The following is an 18,294-nucleotide window of genomic DNA, read 5'->3' on the forward strand; positions in this document are numbered from 1 at the left end:
ATTATCGAACTAACAGAAAAAATGGGGGGTGGGGGTCTAACACAAAAGGGAAGGAAGTCCCCAAGGTGGCTGGTGAAGAGAAGTACCAAGATGACAGCTTTGTAACAGACCCAAAGAGAACCAGTCTCGGTTGCAGCAGGACAGTGGAATGCTCCAGGAAGAATGAAAAAAGTAGACCATTATAAGTGCCAAGTAAACAATGATTGTACAAGAAGGAAATATAATCATTGCACAGTATGTTCCTCAGCTGTAAATAATATTTAGATGGTTATATCAATATAAACATTGAATATTGACCTAACCAAACAAAAAAGAATTAATGAGGAAAAAAAATGGAAGTTCACAAATTCTTCAGTACAAGTAAACAGAGCAATATTTTGAGGGCTCAAAGAGGACTCACTTTTGAGTATAAGGTTTTTTTCTAGAAACTAAAGAATATTAGATAAAATGTTTTCTTAATAATATTCAGAAGGAAAGTACCTCTAAGAAACATTTATAGATTATAATAAGAAGAGATTAATATGGAAAATACCAGTTAACTCTTTAAGACACCAGATTCAATACAATGCCCCATTTGAAGCAGTAAATTAAAGATTTGATATTGCAGAGGAAAAGAAGGTCAATAAATGATATTAAGGAAAATTAACAAATATTCCATGAGAAAAATAGAGGAAAAGTAAAATGGCAAAAATGAGAACAAAAGAAAAAAATGGGATGAAACACCATTGAGTTTAATCTGTAAATAATAGCCATTACCAAAGATGACAATTTTATAGAACATGAGTCAATAATAAAAAGTAAAATATATAATTCATTGATTTTTCTAAATGAGGCATTTAGAATTTGAAATGTAAAGAAATCTATAGGAATCCATAAATTTAAAAAGAGACTAACTTTAAGACAAAAGGTAAAATCAAACTCAGTTTTCTCTGTGATGTACTACTGTGAAGATAATCGTGGAGAATTTTTGCGGGAAAGGATTGTAACACAAGAACTCTGTGTTCAGCTACGTCATTTTGTATGTGTGAAGATGCCGGAAAGACATCAACAGAAAATTGTGATGTATCATGTACCAATCCCAGATAAAATTCTAGAAGGGTAGTCACTCACCTGGTTTTGTCTATCCTGAACACCAGCATCTTAAGGATCAACCTGTTTTACAAACGTATGTTTAACAAATATTTAGTCATGTTCTTTAACTGGGAACTTTATGGAAGGGTTAAAGTGATTCACTGAAAATGACTATGTAGAAAAATAATCAGGGAGGGGGAAAATTTGACATTTAAAAAATTCAGCTGGTAAAATAGTGATGAGATTTTTTAAAAATTTTGAATAATAGTAATAGGAGGGAGACTATCTCTTCTACAAATTCATGATTTAGGGATAAAAATTGACAGTAGTCAGTGGGGAAAAAAATAGAAACCATAACAATAAGTCATGTTCACACAAAAAGGTCATAATTGACAAAAAGTGCAAATCAGTTCTTTTTTGCTTCTATAATATTTGTATGAAATACTCATTTTAGATAGTATGTGTCCAGTGCAGTATGAGCTTGTAACAAAAAGACAATAGAGGACATGTATAAATAGCTAGGTATTTTGGGAAAATGGGCAATGCAGAAAATCAAGTGCATGTGCCTAGAGGAATGACAATGTTTAGTATAAAAAGATTTGCTAAAATCTTCAATATTTTAAAATAATAATGGTGATAAAAAGCTGTCCTCTCATTTTAATTTGAATACGTTTACTGTTTTATGCTGAATTAATATTCCCCACTTGTTTTTGCTACAGTCTATTGTGTTTAAGTAGTTTTCTTATTACTATTTTACTTTGAATATAAGAAATGCCTCTTAAATTTTATCAAATGCCTCTTTAGTATTTACAGATAAAATCTGTAATCTCTTTTAATTTGTTTTTGTTCCAGATTACGTTGATAGATTTCCAGACCTGAAACTGATATTAATGACCTCTTTCTGGTTTACTTTGGCTTATAGGTTGCTCTTTTTCTAATGAGATTAGGTCTGAGTTCTTTTCTTTTTCATCTTTTTTCTTTAAGAATGAAGGCATCTAAAGCTGTAGATTTTTCTGAGGCAAGTATTCACTGTGTCTCACAGGTTTTGGAAAAAGTATTGTTTTTATTTCTTTCTAGAGAATATGTAGTGCAATTTTTCTTTTTTGACTTCGCATCAGTTTGGTTGGGGAGAGTCAAAGAAACTGAACTAGTACTAAGGGAAAGTGAGCCAGATTTAGGGTATCAGCTTTTGAAAATCTGTAGGTGGATATCTAAATGTTACATTTTAACAATGTAACTTAATTTTAATGAAATTATGAAACTTTAACTTGAAAAATATCCCAGAACTATATAATGCTATAATGCATTAATCCTCTTCTCTAAAAAGAATCCCCAACAAATAGTTTTCAGACTCTTGTGGCATATGTATCTGTGTGTTGTATTACAACATACAATGTTGGGTCATGGTATTTTCCATTTTACGATTCTATTCTTTTTTAAAACATACTAGAAGCTCAAGGTATTGGTATTCATTATCTTATTTCTTTGTTAAATTTAGCACTAACATTCTTCCTTATAATTACTACCCTTTAATACTTAGTCTGCCTTCTGGAGCCACAATGAAGAAATTCAATTCCTCTTCCACTCGACAGGCTTTCAAATATTTAAAGTTAGGCACCCTTCTTCTCTAGCTGTCTTCTCAAAGGCTCTTCTCTAGCCCAACATCCTTCTCTAGCCCAAACATCCTTATTTAATTCAATTATTTTTTATATAGGGTCATTGTCTTGAGACTTCTTGCCATCCTAATTTTCTTCATCTATACAGATCCTAGTTGGTCAAAATTATTCTAAAAGTGCACTGACACATACTAAACTAAATATTTCCAGTAATGGCTCAAAGTGAAAGTCCAATGGAATTATTACCCTTTTTTTATAGACACTAAAAAACATTTAATGCCAATTAAGATTTCATTATCTGGCCGGGTGCAGTGGCTCATGCCTGTAATCCCAGCACTTTGAGAGGCCAAGGCGGCTAGATCATTTGAGGTCAGGAGTTTGAGACCAGCCTGGCCAACATGACGAAACCCTGTCTCTACTAAAAATACAAAAATTAGCCAGGTGTAGCGGCACACACCTGTAGTCCCAGCTACTCGGGAGGCTGAGGCAGGAGAATCGCTTGAACCCAGGAGGCGGAGGTTGCAGTGAGCTGAGATTGCGCCATTGCACTCACTCCAGCCTGGGTGACAGAGCACGACTTCGTCTCAAAAAAAAAAAAAAAAAAGATTTCATTATCTTTGTGGCTTAATATTGAGATTGCAATTGACAAAAACACTCAAGTATTTCTTACAGCAATATCTGGGAAGCCATAGACAAGGTAGTCTATGCTATGAACTTTGATTATATTGATGCCTTGATTCTCTCATATATAAAGTCAAGATAATATTAATACTAACTCATAGAATTTTGAAGACAATGAAATTATTTGATATATGTAAAGCATTTAGAATAGTGGCTGAGAAATGCTAAGCCTTCAGTAAATGTTAACTGTTAACATTATTATAATTATTATCATCTGTTTTGACATCATTCTCCAACATTTTTAAAAGCTAGTCTCCACCATAAAGAGCTTGTGTAGTTGATACATTTTCCCTTGAAGGAAAACTTTGAAAAAATCATTTTAATTCAGTATGTTAAATCATAAAAATATCAACTGCATGAACTATGAAAAACATTTACCTGTAAATGGACAAGTGTACTCTTCGACTACGTGTCACATATGGTTATTCTCAACAAACATGGAATATAAAAACACAAAACATGCAAAATACAACACAGCCTAAACTGGGTTGTGTCAGTCAGGATCTGCAAAAGAATATTGGAATAGAAAGTGCTTGGAACAGCTACTACCTCTGTGGCTGAGGGAGAGTACTCAAGGGAAAAATGAAGTTGAAGAGAGCCTCTCTCCCCAGGGTTGAGATGCAAATCTCACTGGAGGAGATGTGTTTGCAGCTGACTTGAGGTCAGAGAAGTCTATGAGGATGTTAGTGGACTGGAGGTGATGAGTAGGAAACCTCTGCTGAGATGCCCATGGTTATCACTGGGCCTCTGATAAGCTGCTGGTAGCAAGTGCCAGAGAATAAGAAGAAAAGCACCTGGAAAAAGAAGCTCCTTCTTCTTCTATGCCTTGCAGTTTTCCTCCAGCACCCTGTACTGCCAAACTTTAACACTGTGTCAGCAGGCAAAGGAGGAAGTCCAGCTCCACTATTACAAAGCAAGCTCAAAAAAAGGGTAGATTTAGAGCTGACCAGCAATAAATTGATAGATGGAAGAAAGATCTAACCCAATATCGCAATTGTAATGCTCTAAACATTCTAATATCAATATACAGGTGTTTGAAAATTTGAATGAAAACACTTTACTTTTCTACAGAAAGTAAATACTATAGCAGAAAGTTCCACAGATGTGTAACATTCGATTTAAAAAAATATCTTTGGGTGACTAAAACACCTGCCTTTTCAGAGCTTATGATCTAGTGAGATAGACTCATAAACAGCCAAATACAATATAATATATTTAGATAGAAGTGTGCTTAAGAAGCTGTAAGAATGAGACCTGAACATTAATGACTATGTTGAACAGTTAAAACAAAGAGATGGATCATAGTCTACAGGATTTTGACATGAGCCGTCCTGGAATATTTTACCCTGAAAACTTCAGCGTCAAGAAATTCGGATAAATTAGATTAAGTTCAAAGAAGAGAGATGGTGATGATTAATGGAAGGGAAAGACTGGCTTGTGAGGGGAAAGGCTAACAAAAATAAATCTATACAGATTAGCTAAGTGACAAGAGAAGCAGAGAGCTGACAAGCATGAGTTGGATGTAAATTCAAAAAAGCTATAATCAAAGAATAGCACAGAAAGTGGAATTTAGTCTAATTCAACAAACTTTATAATGGGGGAAGATGTGGAGCTTGATTTAGGCCTTTAAGAATGAACATATTGGCTGGGCACGGTGGCTCACGCCTGTAATCCCAGCACTTTGGCAGGCCGAGATGAGCGTATCATCTGAGGTCAGCAGTTCGAGACCAGCCTCAACATGGAGAAACCCTGTCTCTACTAAAAAAAAAAAAAAAATACAAAATTAGCTGGGTGTGGTGGTGCATGCCTGTAATCCCAGCTACTCGAGAGGCTGAGGCAGGAGAATTGCTTGAACCTGGGAGGCAGAGGTTGCGATGAGCCAAGATCGTGCCATTGCACTCCAGCCTGGGCAACAAAAGCAAAACTCCGTCTCAAAAAAAAAAAAAAAAAAAAAAAAAATGGACATACTTCCAGCAGAAAGAATATACCACATATGTTGATGGATGGAGAGTATAACAGGAAACCTTTTGTTGAGCCATCAGTTGAGCTAATGCAAAAGATTGTGTCAAGATACAAGAATGTCTCTGCCTGAGAGCAAGGAGATTTTTTTTTTTTTTTGCACCGGAGTAGAGCCAGACAGAGCGTAGGTGCTGAGAAATGCTGATGGATTAAAAGAGTAATTGAATGAATAGTGAAAGAATGTCAGAGAAAGGAGCTACATTTTGGAGAGTGCTGAATGTTGAAGAGATCTGTATGTTACCTTGTAAGCCATGGGGACTAATTGAAGGGTTTTATGCTGTTGCTGTTATTTTTATTTAAGTATGCTTCCTAACAGACACAGTAGAGAGAAAAGTAACAACATACCCCATTCAAAGTGATAATTCCAAAATCAGAAACCCTGCGTTACTAGCCAAAAGAAAGAAAAATAATAGGATTTTTCTTCCTCCTCTTCTCATTTCCAAAATTTACTCTTCCTACATTCTGTCACTGGTCTATCAATTAAAGTAATCATCCTTTAAATGTGTGAGACAGTAAACTTGACTCACAGCCAGCAAAGAATGAGAGCTTTCTTAAGTTAGGTAGATTATTTTAATCTTTAGAACTTCTTAGCCATTTTCTCTTCCTCAGGTGATAGGTCCTGATTCACCAGTAGCGAGGAACTCTGTGAAGATAATCATAATTATTTAGGTCCCATTAGGTTTCTCCTCACTTTCTCCCCCATTACAAAGGTCCTTGAAAATAAATTGAATATTTCATCAATGAAACTTAGACTAAGTAGCTTATTTCACTGTTTTTGAATTTCGTATATATGTGTGCATATGTATTGGTGACATACACCAAATTAAATGTAAAAATTTATATGTATTCCCTAAAGTGAAATGAACAGATTTTTGTTCACAATATTAGATTGGCAAAGTTTGTAAATTTGTTTAACTTTAGATACTCTGACAGCTAGAAACCTACACCAACATTTTATGATGAATTAGAAGAAGGATCCTGTAGATACACCTAAGGATACCTCTGATTTCACCTTATCCACGGGGAAGTATGATCTGGAAATTCAGCCAGTTAGTTGAATTATATCCTGCATTATTTTTACATTATATCTTCTGCATTCATAATTTCTAGAACTAACCATGGGTATTCTGAAGAATAGCTGTGCCAAAGAGAGAGAATAATCTCCATAAAACATATTGTCCATACCTGTTCCACATTTTTCTACCACCAGATTTCTTGATCATCTAGAAAGACCTACCCTTTGAACATTCACTTGTCAAATCCCTACTCTTTGCAAGGTCCAGTTCAAATGCCAGCTCTTTCATGAAGCTGTGTTTGATCCCTGTGTCTCACTCACCACATCCTATTTCCCCTCCTTATAAGCTCTCATAGAAGTTTTTATTTCAGATTGACAGTTATCAAATTCTGCCTCAACTTACGGTCAACTGTGTATTTGTCTAATCTCTTATACTTAGATTGAAATTCCTTGAGGTTAGAAGTCATGTTTTACTGATAATGTTATTCACAACTCCTAGTATTGCACCTGACTTACAATTAAGAACTCAATAATTGATTATTCAATTTAATATAGAAAGCCAGTTATCGCAATTGAGAAGGCTCTAGTAGTAGTTATTATTGGCAAGATGTTTGCTAAGAACACATTAAAATGTTTCCTACTTGTGCTAGGAAATTTATTAATATTCTTAAGATTATATTTTAATGAAGTTCTGTGAGGGAAAATAAGAAGAAATACTTTGGGTATCAGGCTACTCATATGAAACTGGCTTTATGAATTCAAAGGGATTAGATAAAATTGATTACGTATATTGTAAAACCCAATGAGTTGTGATTCTTCTATAAATGAAAAAGTTTAAATGAAATTTCAGGAAAGTTACTTGGTCCTCATTTAATCTTCAGTAATAAAAGAAACAGTGTGGATATATGGCTCTAAGCAATTACTTTAGCAATTCTGATTCCCCATTATATCTTGAGAGAATGTGAATGATTAAGGACACACTGAGAAGTAGGATAAAATTAGTAAAGGTGTACTGGATTTTTAAATAAACAATATGAAATATTTGTTTGCACTAAACATTCAAAACCATCATTTCGTTTTTCTAGGTAAAATACCTGCCATAAGCCAATGGTTATGCTTCCAAGCAATAGAAACCTCAGCATTTCCTCGGTTGAGTTTCGTCCTAGACAGTGCCCTAAACTTCTATTATCATTTTTGTTTTGAGTTACCTAAGATCCAAATTGTCATACTAAACTATTAAAGTGAGAGCGGCAAAAGTTCTTCTCTTAAAAGCCAAAATAGATCATCCCATAAGGATCACAGTACCACTCTCAGTTTATGAGGGAGAAAAGGGGTGTGGGGCAGGGATTTTTCTTAACTGAAAAACCAACTCTTCTTAGCAATACAGTTCTAGGATATATAAAATTCTTTAAAAACTGAATATGACTCCTCACAATGCCATCTTTTGGTGGGTGATTTCAAATAGAGGTTCACTCAGAAAGAAAAAGGGGATTTTTATGAAAGAGATAGAATCTGGAAAGAGAGAAAAGGATCCCCTCCCCCCGCAAAAAAGGACTGAGGAGGGTGGCAGGAACACTGGGGAAACACTAGCCAGCGTGAATCAGACTTGCCCTGGTGTGATCTTTGGATCTCTTTGAATCTCTTTCTCTTTCTTGGAAATCCAGCTTGATTTTATAGCTTATGACCTGAGCCAACTACTGCCATGACATTTCTGCTAAAAGCCCAAACCATTAAGACAAAAGCAGTCTTGACATGATTACCAAGACAGGTCTGTTTGTGCATTTCATTTTATTTTTAACTTTGACAGATAAAATTGAGTTTATGATGGCAGGCAGTGGAACTTGAGAATCAAACAATTCAGAATACTTAGCTGTAACTGGTTCTTGTAAATACATCTTAGCAGTGAGGATTGAACAAAAACAAGCAGGTTGGACAAGATAATTTAAGCAGCAACTGAGAAAAATAAAAATGAATTTTCTTTTCCTGTGTACTTTTAAATTCCCAGAAGGCTTTTAAATTATCGAAGTATTTACTGAAGGTATAAGACACGTAAGTGGAAATCATTACTGTCATCTATATTAATAACGCCTTTATAATTGATGAGTGTGTCGTATTTTCTTCTTGCAATTAAACTCTGCTGTCTGAGATTACAGCATAAAAAAGAGTCTCTGAAAAAAATTATAAAAACAATTTGGGGGCGGGGGGTGGGGCCAAGATGGCCAAATAGGAACAGCTCCAGTCTACAGCTACCAGCTTGAGCAACGCAGAACATGGGTGATTTCTGCATTTCCAACTGAGGTACCAGGTTCATCTCACTGGGGAGTGTCGGAAAGTGGGTGCAGGACAGTGGGTGCAGCGCACTGAGTGTGAGCCGAAGTAGGGCGAGGCATCGCCTCCCCCGGGAAGTGCAAGGGGTCAGGGAATTCCCTTTCCTAGTCAAAGAAAGGGGTGACAGACGGCACCTGGAAAATCGGGTCACTCCCACCCTAATACTGCGCTTTTCCAATGGTCTTAGCAAACGGTACACCAGGAAATTATATCCCACGCATGGCTCAGAGGGTCCCATGTCCACAGAGCCTCGCTCATTGCTAGCACAGCAGTCTGAGATCAAACTGAAAGGGGGCAGCGAAGCTGGGGGAGGGATGCCCGCCATTGCCCAGGCTTCAGTAGGTAAACAAAATGGCCAGGAAGCTCGAACTGGGTGGAGCCCACCGCAGCTCAAGGAGGCCTGCCTGCCTCTGTAGACTCCACCTCTGGGGGCAGGGCACAGCCAAACAAAAGGCAGCAGAATCCTCTGCAGACTTAAATGTCCCTGTCTGACAGCTTTGAAGAGAGTAGTGGTTCTCCCAGCACGCAGCTGGACATCGGAGAATGGACAGACTGCCTCCTCAAGTGGGTCCCTGACCCCCGAGTAGCCTAACTGGGAGTCACTCCCCAGTAGGGGCAGACTGACACCTCACACGGCCAGGTACTCCTCTGAGACAAAACTTCCAGAGGAACGATCAGGCAGCAACATTTGCTGCTCACCAATGTCTGCTGTTCTGCAGCCACGACTGCTGATGGCCAGGCAAACAGGGTCTGGAGTGGACCTCCAGCAAACTCCAACAGACCTGCAGCTGAGGGTCCTGACTGTTAGAAGGAAAACTAACAAACAGAAAGGACATCCACACCAAAACCCCATCTGTACATCACCATCATCAAAGACCAAAGGTAGATAAAACCACAAAGATGGGGAAAAAACAGAGCAGAAAAACTGGAAACTCTAAAAATCAGAGTGCCTCTCCTCCTCCAAAGGATCGCAGCTCCTCACCAGCAACGGAACAAAGCTGGACAGAGGATGACTTTGACGAGTTGAGAGAATAAGGCTTCAGACGATCAAACTACTCTGAGCTAAAGGAGGAAGTTTGAACCCATGGCAAAGAAGTAAAAAACCTTAAAAAACAATGAGACAAATGGCTAACTAGAATAACCAATGCAGAGAAGTCCTTAAAGGACCTGATGGAGCTGAAAACCAAGGCACCAGAACTACGTGACGAATGGACAAGCCTCAGTAGCCGATTTGATCAACTGGAAGAAAGGGTATCAGTGATGGAAGATCAAATGAATGAAATGAAGTGAGAAGAGAAGTTTAGAGAAAAAAGAAATGAACAAAGCCTCCAAGTAATATGGGACTATGTGAAAAGACCAAATCTACGCCTGACTGGTATACCTGAAAGTGACTGGGAGAATGGAGCCAAGTTGGAAAACACTCTGCGGGATATTATCCAGGAGAACTTCCCCAATCTAGCAAGGCAGGCCAACATTCAAATTCAGGAAATACAGAGAATGCCACAAAGATACTACTCGAGAAGAGCAACTCCAAGACACATAATTGTCAGATTCACCAAATTTGAAATGAAGGAAAAAATGTTAAGGGCAGCCAGAGAAAAAGGTAGGGTTACCCACAAAGGGAAGCCCATCAGACTAACAACTGATCTCTCGGCAGAAACTCTACAAGCCAGAAGAGAGTGGGGGCCAATATTCAACATTCTTAAAGAAAAGAATTTTCAACCCAGAATTTCATATCCAGCCAAACTAAGCTTCATAAGTGAAGGAGAAATAAAATCCTTTACAGACAAGCAAATGCTGAGAGATTTTGTCACCACCAGGCCTGCCCTAAAAGAGCTCCTGAAGGAAGCACTAAACATGGAAAGGAACAACCAGTACCAGCCACTGCAAAAACATGCCAAATTGTAAAGACCATCGAGGCTAGGAAGAAACTGCATCAACTAATGAGCAAAATAACCAGCTAACATCATAATGACAGGATCAAATTCACACATAACAATACTAACTTAAATGTAAATGGGCTAAATGCTCCAATTAAAAGACACAGACTGGCAAATTGGATAAAGAGTCAAGACCCATCAGTGTGCTGTATTCAGGAGACCCATCTCACATGCAGAGACACACATAGGCTCAAAATAAAGGGATGGAGGAAGATCTACCAAGCAAATGGAAAACAAAAAAAGGCAGGGGTTGCAATCCTAGTCTCTGATAAAACAGACTTGAAACCAACAAAGATCAAAAGAGACAAAGAAGGCCATTACATAATGGTAAAGGGATCAATTCAACAAGAAGAGCTAACTATCCTAAATATATATGCACCCAATACAGGAGCACCCAGATTCATAAAGCAAGTCCTTAGAGACCTACAAAGAGACTTAGACTCCAACACAATAATAATGGGAGACTTTAACACCACACTGTCAACATTAGACAGACCAATGAGACAGAAAGTTAACAAGGATATCCAGGAACTGAACTCAGCTCTGCACCAAACAGACCTAATAGACATCTACAGAACTGTCTACCCCAAATCAACAGAATATACATTCTTCTCATCACCACACCACCCTTATTCCAAAATTCACCACACAGTTGGAAGTAAAGCACTCCTCTGCAAATGTACAAGAACAGAAATTACAACAAATGGTCTCTCAGACCACAGTGCAATCAAACTAGAACTCAGGATTAAGAAACTCACTCAACACCACTCAACTACATGGAAACTGAAAAACCTGCTCCTGAATGAGTACTGGGTACATAATGAAATGAAAGCAGAAATAAAGACGTTCTTTGAAACCAATGAGAACAAAGACACAACATACCAGACCTCTGGGACACATTCAAAGCAGTGTGTAGAGGGAAATTCATAGCACTAAATGCCCACAAGAGAAAGCAGGAAAGATCTAAAATTGACACCCTAACATCACAATTAAAAGAACTAGAGAAGCAAGAGCAAACACATTCAAAAGCTAGCAAAAGGCAAGAAATAACTAAGATCAGAGCAGAACTGAAGGAAATACAGACACAAAAAACCCTTCAAAAAATTAATGAATCCAGGAGCTGGTTTTTTGAAAAGATCAACAAAATTGATAGACTGCTAGCAAGACTAATAAAGAAGAAAAGAGAGAAGAATCAAATAGACGCAATAAAAAATGATAAAGGGGATATCACCAGTGATCCCACAGAAATACAAACTACCATCAGGGAATACTATAAACACCTCTATGCAAATAAACTAGAAAATCTAGAAGAAACGGATAAATTCCTCGACACATACACCCTCCCAAGACTAAACCAGGAAGAACTTGAATCTCTGAATAGACCAATAACAGGCTCTGAAATTGAGGCAATAATTAATAGCTTACCAACCAAAAAAAGTCCAGGACCAGACAGATTCGCAGCCGAATTCTACCAGAGGTACAAGGAGGAGCTAGTACCATTCCTTCTGAAACTATTCCAATCAATAGAAAAAGAAGGAATCCTCCCTAACTCATTTTATGAGGCCAGCATCATACTGATACCAAAGCCTGGCAGAGACACAACAAAAAAAGAGAATTTTAGACCAATATCCCTGATGAACATCGATGCAAAAATCCTCAATAAAATACTGACAAACCGAATCCAGCGGCACATCAAAATGCTTATCCACCATGATCAAGTGGGCTTCATCCCTGGGATGCAAGGCTGGTTCAACATAAGCAAATCAATAAACGTTATCCAGCATATAAACAGAACCGATGGCAAAAACCTCATGATTATCTCAATAGACGCAGAAAGGCCTTTGACAAAATTCAACAACCCTTCGTGCTAAAAATTCTCAATAAATTAGGTATTGATAGGATGTATATCAAAATAATAAGAGCTATCTATAACAAACCCACAGCCAATATCATACTGAATGGGCAAAAACTGGAAGCATTCCCTTTGAAAACTGGCACAAGACAGGGATGCCCTCTCTCACCACTCCTATTCAACATAGTGTTGGAAGTTCTGGCCAGGGCAATCAGGCAAGAGAAGGAAATAAAGGGTATTCAACTAGGAAAAGAGGAAGTCATATTGTCCCTGTTTGCAGATGACATGATTGTATATCTAGAAAACCCCACTGTCTCAGCCCAAAATCTCCTTAAGCTGATAGGCAACTTCAGCAAAGTCTCAGGATACAAAATCAGTGTGCAAAAATCACAAGCACTCTTACACACCAATAACAGACAAACAGAGGGCCAAATCATGAGTGACCACCAATTCACAATTGCTTCAAAGAGAATAAAATACCTAGGAATCCAACTTACAAGGGATATGAAGGACCTCTTCAAGGAGAACTACAAACCACTGCTCAATGAAATAAAAGAGGATACAAAGAAATGGAAGAACATTCCATGCTCATGGGTAGGAAGAATCAATATCGTGAAAATGGCCATACTGCCCAAGGTAATTTACAGATTCAATGCCATCCTCATCAAGCTACGAATGACTTTCTTCACAGAATTGGAAAAAACTACTTTAAATTTCATATGGAACCAAAAAAAGAGCCCACATTGCCAAGTCAATCCTAAGCCAAAAGAACAAACCTGGAGGCATCACACTACCTGACTTCAGACTATACTACAAGACTACAGTAACCAAAACAGCATGGTACTGGTACCGAAACAGTGATATAGACCAATGGAACAGAAGAGAGCCCTCAGAAATAATGCCGCATAGCTACAACCATCTGATCTTTCACAAACCTGACAAAAACAAGAAATGGGGAAAGGATACCCTATTTAATAAATGGTGCTGGGAAAACTGGCTAGCCATATGTAGAAAGCTGAAACTGGATCCCTTCCTTACACCTTATACAAAAATTAATTCAAGATGGATTAAAGACTTAAATGTTAAACCTAGAACCATAAAAACCCTAGGAGAAAACCTAGGCAATACCATTCAGGACATAGGCATGGGCAAGGACTTCATGTCTAAAACACCAAAAGCAATGGCAACAAAAGCCAAAATTGACAAATGGGATCTAATTAAACTAAAGAGCTTCTGCACAGCAAAAGAAACTACCATCAGAGTGAACAGGCAACCTACAGAATGGGAGAAAATTTTTGCAACCTACTCATCTGATAAAGGGTTAATATCCAGAATCTACAATGAACTCAAACAAATTTACAAGAAAAAAACAAACAACCTCATCAAAAAGTGGGCAAAGGACCTGAACAGACACTTCTCAAAAGAAGACATTTATGCAGCCAAAAAACACATGAAAAAATGCTCACCATCACTGGCCATCAGAGCAATGCAAATCAAAACCACAATGAGATACCATCTCACACCAGTTAGAATGGCAATCATTAAAAAGTCAGGAAACAACAGGTGCTGGAGAGGATGTGGAGAAATAGGAACACTTTTACACTGTTAGTGGGACTGTAAACTAGTTCGACCATTGTGGAAGTCAGTGTGGCAATTCCTCAGGGATCCAGAACTAGAAATACCATTTGTCCCAGCCATCCCATTACTGGGTATATACCCAAAGGACTATAAATCATGCTGCTATAAAGACACATGCACATGTATGTTTATTGCAGCACTATTCACAATAGCAAAGACTTGGAACCAACCCATATGTCCAACAATGATAGAGTGGATTAAGAAAATGTGGCACATATACACCATGGAATACTATGCAGCCATAAAAATAATGAGTTCGTGTCCTTTGTAGAGTCACGGATGAAGCTGGAAACCATCATTCTCAGCAAACTATGGCAAGGACAAAAAACCAAACGCCGCATGTTCTCACTCATAGGTGGGAATTGAACGATGAGAACACATGGACACAGGAAGGGGAACATCACACATCAGGGCCTGTTGTGGGGTGGGGGAAGGGGGGAGGGATACCATTAGGAGATATACCTAATGTTAAATGACGAGTTAATGGGTGCAGCACACCCACACGGCACATGTATACGTATGTAACTAATCTGCACGTTGTGCACAAGTACCCTAAAACTTAAAGCATAATAAAAAAATTTAAAAAAATAAAAAATTTAGTCACGTATTTCCTTTGTGAGCTTATTTGGTTACATCTGAAAATACTGAGAACTTTTATTCCATGAAAATGATTGTCCCCTCAATCAACAGCAATTGAATGCATCAAATATGTCTAGCACCATTTCTGCTACACAGTAAATACTCAAATATATTTATTGGAATTAGCAACCATTCCCTTTTCTTTGCATCCTCTACATCTGTTTTTTTTTTTTTTTTTTTAACAAAAGCCATTCTGAGGGGTGTGAGATTGTGGTTTTGATTTGCATTTATCTAATGATTAGTGACGATGACCATTTATTCATATGTTTGTTGTCAGCTTGTCTTCTTTTAAGAAGTGTCTGTTCATGTCTTTTGCCTTCTTTTTAATAGGGTGGGTTTTTTGCTTGAAAATTTATTTAAGTTTCTTACAGATTCTGGATATTAGACCTTTGTCAGATGCACAGTTTATGAATATTTCCCCCATTCTGCAGGCTGTCTGTTTACTTCCTTCATAGTTTTGCTGTGCAGAAGTTCTTGAGTTTAATTAGGTCCTACTTGTCAATTTTTGATTTTGTTGCAATAGCTTTTGAAAACGTAGCCAATATCAAAAGGGGGATTTCCTAGATTTTCTTCTAAGATTTTCATATTTTGAGGTCTTACATTTAAATATTCAATCCATCTTGAGTCAGTTTTTGTATATGGTGAAAGGTTGTGGTCTAGCTTTATTCTTCTGCATATCAGCCAGCTATGATGGCACTATTGACTAGGGAGTCCTTTCCTTATTGCTTAGTTTTGTTGAATTTTTCAGAGATTAGATGGCTGTAGGTGTATGTCCTTATTTCTAGGTTCTCTATCCTGTTCCATTGGTCTATTGTCTATTTTTGTACCAGGACCATGCTTTTTGGTTACCGTAGCCTTGTAGTATAGTTTGAAGTAGGATAATGTGATGCCTCTTGCTTTGTTCTTTTTGCTTAGGATTGCTTTGGCTATTCAGGCTCTTTTGTTGTTGTTGTTGTTCCCTATGAATTTTCAATAGTTTCTTCCAGTTCTTTAAAAAACGATGTTGGTAGTTTTATAGGGATAGCATTGCATCTGTAAATTGCATGGGATAGTATGGCCATTTTAATGATGCTGATTCTTCCAATCCATGAACAAGGAGTGTTTTTCTATATTTTATGTTGTGATTTCTTTGAGCAGTGTTTTGTAGTTCTCCTTGTAGAGATCTTTCACCTCCTTGGTTAAATCAATTCCTGGGTATTTTATTTTTGTTTGTGGCTATTGTGAATGGGATTGCATTCTTGATTTGGCTCTCACTTTAAATGTTATTGGTATATAGAAATGCTACTGATTTTTGTGTATTATTTTTCTTTGCCAGATTTTGGTGTTAGGATGATGCTGACTTCATAGAGTGAGTTAGAGAGAAGTCTCTCCTCCTTGATTTTTTTGGAATAGTTTCAGTTGGATTGGTAACAACTCTTTTTTATTTGTCTGGTAGAATTCAGCTGTGAATACATCTGATCATGAGCTTTTATTGATTGGTAGGTTTTGTATTATGGATCCCATTTCAGAACTTGTTACTGGTCTGTTCAGGTTTTCAGTTTCTTCCTGGTTCAATTATGAGAGGTTGTGTTTCAAGGAATTTATCCATTTTCTCTAGATTTCCTATTTTGTGTACATAGCAGTGTTCATAATAGTTTCTGAGGATCTTTTGTGTTTCTGTGGGATTGATTGTAATGTTATCTGTGTCACTGATCTTGTTTTTTTATTTAGAGAGCCAACTTTTGGTTTTATTGATCTTTTGTGTAGATTTTCACATCTTGGTTTCATTCAGTTCTGCTCCACTTTTGGCTATTTTTTTCTTCTGCTAACTTCGGGGTTAATTTGCTCTTGTTTTTCTAATTCCCCCATATACTGTATTAGACTGTTAGTTCGGGAGTTTTCTAATTTCTTCGTCTACCAGTTTAGTGGAAAGTCTTGGAAGATGGGCACCTGTGGCCATGTCTTGCTGCCGCTGCCCCCTACACAAAATCCCTTGGGCTCTGCCCAGACAGGAGCTCCACCTCTGCCTATTTTCTGAGCAGATTCCCCTGCCAATTCAAATGTCTGTGGGGATCATGGCATCTCTTATAGCTAGGATCCCAGAGGTCTGTGGCGAAAGTGGTTTGCCCCACAGTCACTTCACTCAGCCTTCCTTAATAGCCATTCAGGGCTGGGAATTAGTCCTGGCACTTGGCATCCCCATGCAGGGTCCCCAGCTTCCTCCATCTTCAGCCTCAGTTACTGTGTCACCTCTCTGTTGACTCTCAGTGTTTTCTCTCAAAAGATCTGCTTTAAGTATGTAGGTTTAGTCCACATTTTGGTGTCTCTTGGTGAGACAGGCACTTTCTGGCTGCATCTAGTTAGCCCTCTTGTTCTGATCTCCTGAGGTGACATTTACAACTTAGGGTTTGATGGTAGCCAATAGGTGGGCTTTAGCATCCCTCAACTCAATGTCACAGTTGTATCTATACTATTAGAATAAACTAAAGCAAAAACCATTATTATTTTAATAATCCGTGACTGCCAGACAAAAGTGGCTATTTCCTTCTTACACTTTAGGCAGTGGTCTCATTGTCCCCTTGGTTTGCATAGATGGATACAGCATTGCTCTAGCCATACAATGCTCAGTCTTCCATCCAGATGCTCAAATGGAGTAAGTTCTTACTTTATATTTCAGCACCTGAACCCAAACACCATGTGTTCCATTTGACAGAACTGGAGGCAGACTTTACCTTCATGGATTAGGTCTGCTCTTAGATCAGGATTTTTCACCCTCTATGTAAGAGCATGAGGAGCTATAAATAAATCTATCCTTAAAGCCAAAATAACAAGCCCATCTTAATAAGATTATTTCAGTTAACATAAGAATAGTTACAAAGTAAAGGTCTGTTAAATTTATTTGGAAATATAAAATTATTCCTCCATTATATAGTAGTTTCTCAAAACGTTAAACATAGAATTACCATATGACCGAGCAATTCCACTTCTAGGTATATACCTAAAAGAGATGAAATCAGGGAATCAGACACTTTTGCACCAGTGCTCATAGAAACACTATTCATAATGGCCAAGATGTGGAAACAACCAAGTGTCTATCAACAGATGAATGGGTAAAGAAAAAGTGATATGTGTGTCAGTATACATATATATCTATAGGGGTGATATAGATAATATTTACATATATTTTAATAATATTCTATTGGAGTAATACTTTTAAATATTGTGTGTGTGTGCACGTATATATATGTGTGTGTATATATATGTGTATGTGTATATATATATATGTATATATCTCATCCCAATGGAATATTGTTCATCCTCAAAAAGGAATGAAATTCTGATACATACTACATGGATAAACTTTGAAAATATTATGCTAAGTAAAATAAGCCAAACACAAAAGAACAAATATTGCATGACTATATGATTGTATGATTTGTATTTGTATTAATGACAGAGGCTGGAGAGGCAGGAATGGGAAGTTATTGTTTAATGAGTACAAAGTTTCTGTTTAGG

The 18,294-nt window shown here is 37.5% G+C and overlaps 1 protein-coding gene across 34 annotated transcripts in view; it reads left to right on the forward strand.

Annotated features, from left to right (window-relative positions):
* The window catches only part of RALYL (RALY RNA binding protein like), a 730,553-nt gene that overhangs the window by 639,688 nt on the left and 72,571 nt on the right, over positions 1-18,294 (forward strand). The gene's annotated exons all lie outside the window — the stretch shown is intronic.

The sequence above is a fragment of the Pan troglodytes genome, chromosome 7 (genome assembly GCF_028858775.2).
Source record: "Pan troglodytes isolate AG18354 chromosome 7, NHGRI_mPanTro3-v2.0_pri, whole genome shotgun sequence".
NCBI lineage: Eukaryota > Metazoa > Chordata > Mammalia > Primates > Hominidae > Pan > Pan troglodytes.